Below are 12132 nucleotides of genomic sequence, written 5' to 3'. Positions count from 1 at the left end.
AAACACTCCACAAATTTCTTGTTAACAAACTATAGTTTTGGCAAGTCGGTTAGGACATCTACTTTGTGCATGACACAAGTCATTTTTCCAACAATTGTTTACAGACAGATTATTTTACATACACTAAGTTGACTGTGCCTTTAAACAGCTTAGAAAATTCAAGAAAATTATGTCATGGCTTCAGAAGCTTCTGATAGGCTAATTGACATTATTTGAGTCAATTGGAGGTGTACCTGTGGATGTTTTTCAAGGCCTACCTTCAAACTCAGTGCCTCTTTGATTGACATCATGAGAAAATCAAAAGAAATCTGCCAAGACTTCAGAAAAGAATTGTAGACCTCCACAAGTCTGGTTCATCCTTGGGAGGAATTTCCAAACGTCTGAAGGTACCACGTTCATCTGTACAAACAATAGTACGCAAGTATAAACACCATGGGACAACAGCCATCATACCGCTCAGGAAGGAGACACGTTCTGTCTCCTAGAGATGAACGTACTTTGGTGCGAAAAGTGCAAATCAATCCCAGAACAACAGCAAAGGACCTTGTGAAGATGCCGGAGGAAAAGATACAAAAGTATCTTATATCCACAGTAAAATGAGTCCTATATCGACATAACCTGAAAGGCCACCCAGCAAGTAAGAAGCCACTGCTCCAAAACGCCATAAAAAAGCCAGACTACGGTTTGCAAATGCACATGGGGACAAAGATCGTACTTTTTGGAGAAATGTCCTGTGGTCTGATGAAACAAAAATAGAAGTGTTTGGTTATTTATAACATTTTTGACATGTTTTTCTGGATTTTTTTGTTGTTATTTTGTCTCTCACTGTTCAAATAAACCTACCATTAAAATTATAGACTGATAATTTCTTTGTCAGTGGGCAAACGTACAAAATCAGCAGGGATCAAATACTTTTTTCCCTCACTGTATGTAAACTTCCGACTTCAACTGTATATGCAGCACCAGTCAAAAGTTTGGGTTTTTCTTTATTTTTACTATTTTCTACATTGTAGAATAATGGTGAAGACATCAAAGCTATGAAATAAGAAATATGGAATCATGTAGTAACCAAAAAAAGTGTTAAACAAATCAAATTCTATTTCATATTTGAGATTCTTCAAAGTTGCCACCCTTTGCCTTGATGACAGCTTTGCACACTCTTGGCATTCTCTCAACCAGCTTCACCTGGAATGCAGTCTTGAAGGAGTTCCTACACTTGTTGGCTGCTTTTCCTTCACTCTGTTGTCCAACTTATCCAAACCATCTAATTTGGGTTGAGGTTGGGTGATTTTGCAGGCCAGGTCATCTGACGCAGCACTCCATCACTCTCCTTCTTGGTCAAATAGCCCTTACACAGCCTGGAAGTGTGTTGGGTCATTGTGCTGTTGAAAAACAAATGATAGTCCCACTAAGCGCAAACCAAATGGGATGGCGTATTGCTTTAGAATGCTGTGGTAGCCATGCTGGTTAAGTGTGCCTTGAATTCTAAATAAATCACTGACAGTGTCACCAGAAAAGCACCCCCACACCATTACATCTCCCCCAACAGATCCACAGATGCCCTTTCCCACTTGGACAAAAGGAACACCTACGTGAGCATGCTGTTCATTGACTACAGCTCAGCGTTCAACACCATAGTGCCCTCCAATCTCATCACTAAACTAAGGACCCTGGAAGTGAACACTTCCCTTCTGCAACTGGATCCAGGACTTCCTAACAGGATGCCACCAGGTGTTGAGGGATAGGTAACAACACATTCGCCACGCTGACTCTCAACACTAGAGCCCCTCAGGAGTGTGTGCTTAGTCCCATCCTATACTCCTTGTTAGAGGTCTTCACAGTCCTACCTGTACCCGAATACCGAGACCCGATCCGGGACCTGAGCGGGTCCGGATCCATAATCCATAAAAATGTCACAGGTTTGGGTCGGATCAGATATAATTGTCACGGGTCACAGGTATGTGTAATTTTAACTGACTTGTCTGGAAGCGCCTGTATAGACCCAAATGCAACTGCTGCAGTAGAGAGAGAGATACATTTTAGAATTTATGCTGCTGCTCTTGCTTTTCACTAGAGTGGAGCGTGGCGTGTGTAGTTTGTTGTTGTTGTTGGTCAATCATAAGTCATCAAAGCGGCAATAGGATACAGGCTATAGCCTCCGTGTGTGGCAAATGTTAGGAGATATCTAATCAATGGAAGATGGAATTGAAATGACTGGATTAAAAGTTAAAGGAGAAGGATGGGCTACAATGACCAAGAACCACAACAGGTAGGCTGCTACTTAATATTCTGAATGGATTTGTTGTTATTTGTAACTGTACGATGAGAAAGCGCATGCACTGCAGCCTTAATTAGTCTAGCTAGCTAACTTTAACTAGCTTAACTAGCTTGTCCGGTTTGATGCAGTCAAGACAGGTACTATGTAATCATATTTTATCATAACCTAGCTATGGCAGCTATTAGTCTACTGTAGCGCGAGTTGGCTTGGTTGGTTACTGTCTTTGTCTCTCCCTCTCTCCTCCCTGCTCCCTGTGTCACTCGCTCACAGTACAGCCCCTCCCACGAATGCTAGAGTGGCACCTCAGTCTCCCTCCTCTCATGCTTTATCAGCTCCGGTTAAGGAAGTAGCTTAAAAAATAAATGTTCTGCTGCTTCCCTCACTCTGGATCTGGATCCAACCAGGTCTATATGGAACGGGTCTAGTTGTCCTCGGGTCAGTTTGGAACAGGTCTCTGTATTTAAAAAAATAAGCTATGCATATCTGGTGGGAACGCTCCAAGTCCATTTTGGAACGGGTCCAACTTTTTGGACCAGTGAAGACCTCTACTCCCCGTTCACCCACAACTGAGTGGCCGCACACAACTCAAACACCATCATTAAGTTTGCAGCCGACACGACAGTGGTAGGCCTAATCACCGACGACGATGAGACATCCTATAGGGAGGAGTTCAGAGACCTGGCAATGTGGCAAACTGGCTGCATCATCGCTTGGTATGTCAACTGCGTGGCATCCGACCAGAAAGGCGCTACAGAGGGTAGCGCAGAAGGCCCATTACATCACTGTGGCCAAGCTCCCTGCCATCCAGAACCTCTATACCAGGCGGTGTCAGAGGAAGGCCCTAAAAATTGTCAAAGTCTCCAGCCACCCTAGTCATAGACAATTCTCTCTGCTACCGCACGGTAAGCGGTACCGATGCACCAAGTCTGGAACCAACAAGACCCTGAACAGCTACCCCAAGCGATAAGACTGCTTAATGCCTCCCGAGTGGCGCAGTGCCATTAGAGATCCTGGTTCGAGTCCAGGCACTGTAGCAGCCGGCCTCGACCGGGAGACCCATGAGGCGGCGCACAATTGGCCCAGCGTCGTCCGGGTTAGGGGAGGGTTTGGCCGGCAGGGATGTTCTTGTCCCATCGCGCACTAGCGACTCCTGTGGCAGAATGGGCGCAATGCACGCTGACACGTCGCCAGATGTACGGTGTTTCCTCCGAAACATTTGTGTGTCTGGCTTCCGGGTTAAGCGGGCATTGCGTCAAGAAGCAGTGCGGCTTGGCTGGGTTGTGTTTCAGAGGACGCACGGCTCTCGACCTTCGCCTCTCCCGAGTCCGTACGGGAGTTGCAGCGATGGGACAAGACTGTAACTATCAATTGGATACCACGAAATTTGGGAGAAAAATGGGTATAATAATAAAATGTAAAAATAATTTAATCGTTTGTTAAATAGTTAACCAAATAGCTACCTGGAATATATACTGTGCATTCGGAAAGTATTCAGGACCCTTAACTTTTTTTCACATTTTGTTACGTTACAGCCTTATTCTAAAATGTATTACTGTCACGGTTGTTGTGGGTTAAGGAGGACCAATATGCAGCAGGACTGGTTTTGTTCATTCTGAACATTTATTAACTCAAAATGATTACCAAAACAACAAAACAAACTCACGAAATACTGACAGTCTTCTCAGGCTCATACATGCTAGACAAAGAACAATCTCCCACAATTAAACAGACAAACACACCCAACTAATATAGGACTTCCAATCAAAGGCAACACCACACAGCTGCCTTCAATTGGAAGTCCACCCCAATTAACCAAACATAGACATGCAACTAACTAGATCAACATAGAAATACGTAAACAAGGAACAGTGCCCAAAAACCCCGGAATACTTAAATCAAATGCCCTACAACAAACACACCACCCCTAACCACATAAAACAAATACCCTCTGCCACGTCCTGACCAAACTACAATACCAATTAACCCTTATACTGGCCAGGACGTGACAGTACCCCCCCCCCCCCTTAAAGGTGCTAACCCCGGAAGCACCTTAAGAAAAACAACCCCAAACAACAACAAAACAAAAATTCCCCCCTACTAAAGGGAGGGAAGGGAGGGTGGCTGCCGTCAACGACGGCACTGTGCTACACCCCCCCTCCCCAACCCACCTATATCTGGAGGTGGCTCCGGTTCTGGCCGTTCCAGGCAGTCGGGCCACTCTGGCATCGCCGGGGGGCAGTCGGGCCACTCTGGCATCGCCGGGGGGCAGTCTGGCCACTCTGGCATCGCCGGGGGGCAGTCTGGCCAGTCTGGCAGCTCGGGGCAGTCTGGCAGCTCGGGGCAGTCTGGCCACTCGGGGCAGTCTGGCCGCTCGGGGCAGTCTGGCCGCTCGGGGCAGTCTGGCAGCTCGGGACAGTCTGGCAGCTCGGGGCAGTCTGGCCACTCTGGCAGCTCGGGGCAGTCTGGCCACTCTGGCAGCTCGGGGCAGTCTGGCCACTCTGGCATCTCCTGGCAGTCTGGCCACTCTGGCATCTCCTGGCAGTCTGGCCACTCTGGCATCTCCTGGCAGTCGGGCCACTCAGGCATCTCCTGGCAGTCGGGCCACTCTGGCAACTCCTGGCAGTCGGGCCACTCTGGCATCTCCTGGCAGTCGGGCCACTCTGGCAGCTTCTGACTAGCGGGCGGCTCTGGCGGCTCCTGACTAGCGGGCGGCTCTGGTGACTCCTGACTGGCGGGCAGCTCTGGCGACGTACGACTGGCGGGCAGCTTTGGCGACGTACGACTGGCGGGCAGCTCTGGTGACTGTTGACTGGCGGGCAGCTCTGGTGACTGTTGACTGGCGGGCAGCTCTGGTGACTGTTGACTGGCGGGCAGCTCTGGCGACTGTTGACTGGCGGGCAGCTCTGGCGACTGTTGACTGGCGGGCAGCCCTGGCGACATCGGACTGGGATGACGCACTTGAAGCCTGGTGCGTGGTGCTGGACGTACCAGACTGGGAACACGTACCTCCAGGCTAGTGCGGGGAGCTGGCCTGGGGCTCTATTCTTGCCCCGCAAAACTGCCCTTGTGCCCCCCCCAAAAAAATTCTTGGGGCTGCCTCTCAAATTTCCTAAACTCTTCCATCGCCCTGGAAACGCTCCTCCTTAACTCGGCCCATGTCCATCCTTCCTCCTCGTTCCTCTGCTGCTTGGTCCTGGTTTGGTGGGAGATTCTGTCACGGTTGTCGTGGGTTAAGGAGGACCAATATGCAGCAGGACTGGTTTTGTTCATTCTGAACATTTATTAACTCAAAATGATTACCAAAACAACAAAACAAACTCACGAAATACTGACAGTCTTCTCAGGCTCATACATGCTAGACAAAGAACAATCTCCCACAATTAAACAGACAAACATACCCAACTAATATAGGACTTCCAATCAAAGGCAACACCACACAGCTGCCTTCAATTGGAAGTCCACCCCAATTAACCAAACATAGACATACAACTAACTAGATCAACATAGAAATACGTAAACAAGGAACAGTGCCCAAAACCCCCGGAATACTTCAATCAAATGCCCTACAACAAACACACCACCCCTAACCACATAAAACAAATACCCTCTACCACGTCCTGACCAAACTACAATACCAATTAACCCTTATACTGGTCAGGACGTGACAATTACATTGTTTTTTCCCTCATCAATCTACAATACCTCATAATGACAAAGCAAAAATTGGTTTTTAGAAATGTTTGCAAATTTACAAAAAATACAAAGCTGAAATATCACATTTACATAAGTATTCAGACCCTTTACTCAGTACTTTGTTGAAGCACCTTTGGTAGCGATTAAAGCCTTGAGTCTTCTTGGGTATGACGCTACAAGCTTGGCACACCTGTATTTGGGGAGTTTCTCCCATTCTTCTCTGAAGATCCTCTCACGCTCTATCAGGTTGGATGGGGAGCATCGCTGCACAGCTATTTTCAGGTCTCTCCAGAGATGATTGATCGGGTTCAAGTCCAGTCTCTGGCTGGGCCACTCAAGGACATTCAGAGACTTGTCCCGAAGCCACTGCTGCGTTGTCTTGGCTGTGTGCTTAGGGACGTTGTCCTGTTGGAAGGTGAGGCTTCGCCCCCAGTCTAAGGCCCTGAGCGCTCTGGAGCAGGTTTTCATCAAGGATCTCTCTGTACATTGCTCCGTTCATCTTTTCCTAGATCCTGACTAGTCTCCCAGTCCCTGCCGCTGAAAACAATCCCCACAGCATGATGCTACCATCACCATGCTTCACCGTAGGGATGGTGCCAGGTCTCCTCCAGACATGACGCTTGCCATTCAGGCCAAAGAGTTCAATCTTGGTTTCATCAGATCAGAGAATCTTGTTTCTCATGGTCTGAGAGTCCTTTAGGTTCCTTTTGGCAAACTCCAAGCGGGCTGTCATGTGCTTTTTACTGAGGAGTGGCTTCTGTCTGGCCACTTTATCATTAAGTCCTGATTGGTGGAGTGCTGCAGAGATTGTTGTCCTTCTGGAAGGTTCTCCCATCTTTTATATTTTTATTTAATTTAATTTAACCTTTATTTAACTATGCCAGTCAGTTAAGAACAAATTCTTATTTACAATGACGGCCTACCAAAAGGCAAAAGGCCTCCTGCGGGGACGGGGTCTGGGATTTAAAAAAAAATAATATATATATATATATATATATATATATAGGGCAAAACACCACAACACTACATAAAGAGAGACCTAAGACAACAACATAGCTTGGCAGAAACACATGACAACACAGCATGGTAGCAACACAACATGACAACAACATGGCAGCAACACAGAGTAACTCTGGAGCTCTTGAAACCGGTGTGAAATGGCTAGCTAGCAGGGTGCGCGCTAATGGCGGTTCAATCTGTGACGTCACTCGCTCTGAGACCTTGAAGTAGTTGTTTCCCTTGCTCTGAAAGGGCTGCAGCTTTTGTGGAGCAATAGGTAACGATGCTTCGTGGGAGGCAGTTGTTGATGTGTTCAGAGGATCCCTGGTTCGAGCCCAGGTTGGGGTGAGGAGAGGGACGGAAGCAACACTGTTGCATTGATGCTGTTGACCCGGATCACTGGTTGCTGCCTAAAAGGAGGAGGTCAAAAGGGGGGTGAGTGTAACCGGTGTGAAATGGGTAGCTAGTTAGCAGGGTGCGCGCTAATAGCGTTTCAATCTGTGACGTCACTCGCTCTGAGACCTTGAAGTAGTTGTTTCCCTTGCTCTGCAAGAGCCGTGGCTTTTGTGGAGTGATAGGTAACGATGCTTTGTGGGAGGCAGTTGTTGATGTGTGCAGAGGGTCCCTGGTTTGAGCCCAAGTTGGGGCGAGGAGAGGGACGGAAGCAACACCGTTACACTCTGTCAGAGTGACCATCGGGTTCTTGGCCTCTTCCCTGACCAAGGCCCTTCTTCCCTGATTGCTCAGTTTGGCCAGACAGCCAGCTCTAGGAAGAGTGTTGATGGTTCCAAACTTTTCTTGGGGACCTTCAATTCTGCAGAAATGTTTTGTTACTCTTCCCCAGATCTGTGCTTCGACACAACCTTGTCTCGGAGCTCTAAGGACAATTCCTTCAATCTCATGGCTTGGTTTTTGCTCTGACATGCACTGTCAACTGTGGGACCTTATATAGACTGGTGTGTGCCATTCCAAATCATGTCCAATCAATTGAATTTACCACAGGTGGACTCCAATCAAATTGTAGAAACATCTCAACGATGATCAATGGAAACAGGATGTACCTGAGTTCAATTTCGAGTCTCAAAGCAAAGGGTCTGAATACTTGTGTAAATAAGGTATTTCTGTTTTTCATTTTTAATAAACTTGCAAAAATGTCTAAAAACCTGTATTTGCATTGTTATTATGGTGTATTGTATGTAAATTGATGAGGAAAAAAACCAATTTAATACATTTTAGATTAAGGCTGTAACGTAACAGAATATAAAAAAGGGAAGGGGTCTGAATACTTTCCGAATGCACTGTATGTATGCATTGACCCTTTTTGCACTAACTTTTTTGACTCATCACATACACTGCTGCTACTGTTTACTATATGTCACTTAATTCCTAATTACATCTATATATCTACCTCAATTACCTTGTACCCCTGCACATCGACTTGATACTGGTACCCCTTGTACAGTATATAGCCAAGTTATCGTTAGTCGTTGTGTATCTAATATTATTACGCGTTTCACTTTTCTATTATTTCTCTAGTTTCTGCATTGTTGGGACAGGCCCGTGAGTAAGCATTTCACTGTAAAATCCCGACGCTCTGTTTTAACATTTAGAAACGTTTATAATCCCTGCTTGCGCTATGGTTTTTGGAAATGTTTGGACTTTTGTAGGAAAAATAATTTTTGAAACACAAAAGATAAACTTACTATGCACCATTTTAATGGAATCCCACGGAGGTGTTTTGCATTGCACATTTACCTGAACTAGCCTAAAACAACAACTGAGCTAATGGAAACTCGGGAGGGAAGAAAAAAAATATATTGGCTCATGTAGCTGTGTTACACAAAAAGACTGTGTAAATCTGTAAAACAGCTAATAATAAGACATTTTGGCCTGATAATTAAGTTGAGTGTTCAAGGTTTCCAAAACCGTATCATAATCAAGGATCAATTTGTTTCTAGATAGAGCATTTCACACTTAACTAATCCCCTCAGCTAATCAAAAGGGATGTGGAATGACTCCAATGCAATGCAATTGGAGTCATGATAAGGGCAACTGTCTACCATTCATAGCCTCCATGACTAAACACCCTTGCCAGTGTCTTATATGTCAAGTTTCACGTCATCTCAATTGCAATTCAAAGGCCAGGCATTCTTCAGTTGTAACACCACACATTTGGAGTTTGTGAGATTTCCCTATCTTTTCCATGTCTTCAATTCAAATTTGATCATGGGAAATTCCACGATAACGGATTTATGCTGATACTCAGTTTTTTTACTTGAAAATGTCTGCCAAACAAAAACCATTGATTTCAAAGTTTAATAAACCATACAACTCTATGCACAATGACTACTTTGAACAATTTACACAGTCAATCAAATTAAATAAAACAGTTACTGGAAAAACTGTGCAGATGCAAAGTTTAGCAACAGAATTACAGTAAAATCTCCTTCAGTTTTATTTCTATTAACAAACTTTGTATCTGCACAGTTATTCCTTTAAATTTGTTTTTGTACAATTTTCAATGAAAATTGTGAAAAGTAGTTATTGTGCATAACATTGTATGGTTTGTAAAACATTGAAATCAAGGTTGTTTGTTTGGTATACATTTTAAAGTGAAAAGTCTCTTGAGTAATTATGTTGCCATGGAATTGCCCTTAAGTCACTTCCAATTGAAACAGATCCCACAAATGGAGATGCCATGACATTATTGGACATCACATACATAGCAGCCTACCCTGTGTGTTGTACCATTCATATTTGTATTACATTATGAAGCTCACTCATTTTCCCTCAGAGCAGGTGAACAGTTAACTGGCTATCTACCTCCCTCTTTTTATGCAATATGGAAAGAGTAGATACAGTAGGCTACTGTAGGCCTACAGTTACAACACTTGGATATAGGGTTGTGTTTATGTTGTGTGTAGATAGGGCAATTAGAGAACTGGTTAACAGTCAGTGGTCTGTCTGACTGATTCATTGTGGAGCTGCTGATGTAGCTTCGAGATATCACTGTCATCCCTGCTGCCATCCTCTCAGGCACGGACAACTTTACTGACACTGCTCTTACACAGCTGAGTGCCAAATTCATTCTGAGCCGTATGATTAGAACACTACTAACCTCTAGTGACAGCATTCAAGTACTACTGCATCAGTTCATTCCGTTGCTGCATGCAACATGATTGAAACACTTCAACGCACTTCCTCAAGCAAACATACAGCTTTGAAAATGTTCCTACCATCCACATTAAATGGGAGGCATTTAGTCATGTTTATTCACTAATAGTTGCAAACCTCTCCTCTCCTAGACATCTAACTAAGCCTGCCTGAGCAAGGGTCTTATGGTAGTTAAAGCCACACTGTCAAATGTGCACACATACCACCAAGACTGGGCCTACCAATTAAATGATGTGAATAACTCATAGTCTGTAGCTAGCCAGCCTACATAATCCACAACAATGGCCCGTAGCCTGCTATAGAAACTCGCTCGATTCTACATTGCTGGATATGGCATGTCTGTAAAGAAGAAAACAGAAATCTGAGTGATATTAAATGTAGATACATGTTGCAGTAAGGACATGCACTTCTTAATATTTTAGAAGATTTATTATGTATAGTTTTGCAAATACATTGACTACATCAGTGCAGAATAAGAGCAACAATCAAAGTAACTCAGCAATATAAATGAATAAATCAACTATTTACATAGGCGTTAAAATGTTTCTACTTTGCACAAATTCAGATTTTTTTTTAAATTAGTTTTACATTATGGCAAATCAAATCTAGGCATCATTATAATCAAAATATAGTTGCATCAATATATATTTTCTGCTTTTTACTGTGATTACAAGCATTCAATTTTAGCAACATGTATTTCATGGTATTAAGTGTACAGATTTGAATAGTTCCTTATATGTGTTCTGTTTTTGTTCTATTAATGTTGCATGGTTTGTATGTATATCATTACGTATTCGTTTTTTCAGACTCATAATCATTTATACCTTATATCTTATATATGGCTGCCCAGAAGTCGAATAAAGAGCAGACATCAGAGGTCATTCATAAATGCATATGGCAGTGGATTAACAAGTTCCTCTTCATTATATGTACAGCATAACAATTTGCAGAGATGTCTAAAAACAGCAATGGTCTCAGTGGTGTGCAATCCCATGGTAACAGAGTGACACTGAGACTCAGATATTTTACTTTAAAATGTATGTCAAACCAAAATCAATGATTGCAAAGTTAAACAAACCATACAACTCTATGCACAAGGACTACTTTTAAAGCTGCATTACGTAACTTTTTGGGCAACGGGACCAAATTCACATTGAAATGTGAGTTATAGATCTGTCCTTTTCTTTGAAAGCAAGAAGTGGTAGATCTGTTGTATGTGCGCTATTTCTATGCTTCCAGTTCTTACGTTTCGTTTTTGCGTCTTATACTTCCAGTTTTGTACACCAGCCTCAAACAGCTGAAAATGCTCTATTTTTAGTTATGGAAATATATTTCACACTGTACATGCTTGTTTTGTCACAAAAACTGAAATTAGGCAAACTATTACAATTTTTGCAAACCATGAAACAACCACCGAAAATGCTGGTAACAGAATGAGGCACAAACTCTCATTCTGTTATAAAACTTTGCATTTGCACTGTTCTTCAAGTAAATGTATTTTTGTAAAATGTTCTGATTTTAATGCGAAGAAAGTAGCCTACGTCAGATAAAAATTTTTCACAACAGGCCTGATGGAAACAGCAAATTTGTCAGTAAACTTATTTTTTGGACAAAACGAAATAAACTAGACCAGGTGGGATCTTTTTGTGTCGGTAAAATTAATTATGCGAGAAATGGTGGCTTTTATGTGCAAATATTTACTGTATATAAAAACCATCATATTGAAGTCAATTGGAGTCACATGATGCTGCAACCTGAACTCAAGGGTAGACCTAACATAGTAAATGTATATCTGATACATATCATACAATATGTTATGAATTTGCAAAAGGTATGATATGTTAAGAATTCCAATTTGTTGTGGCTAATGTTAGCTAGGTGGCTAGGTGGTTAACGCTAACGTTAGCTAGGTGGCTAATGTTAGCTAGTCTAGGGGTTAGGGATTAAGGGTTATGGTTAGGAGTTAGGTTAAAGGGTTAAGGTTAAGG

The sequence above is a fragment of the Salmo trutta genome, chromosome 25 (assembly GCF_901001165.1).
Source record: "Salmo trutta chromosome 25, fSalTru1.1, whole genome shotgun sequence".
NCBI lineage: Eukaryota > Metazoa > Chordata > Actinopteri > Salmoniformes > Salmonidae > Salmo > Salmo trutta.
Note: the sequence above shows the minus strand (reverse complement) of the source record.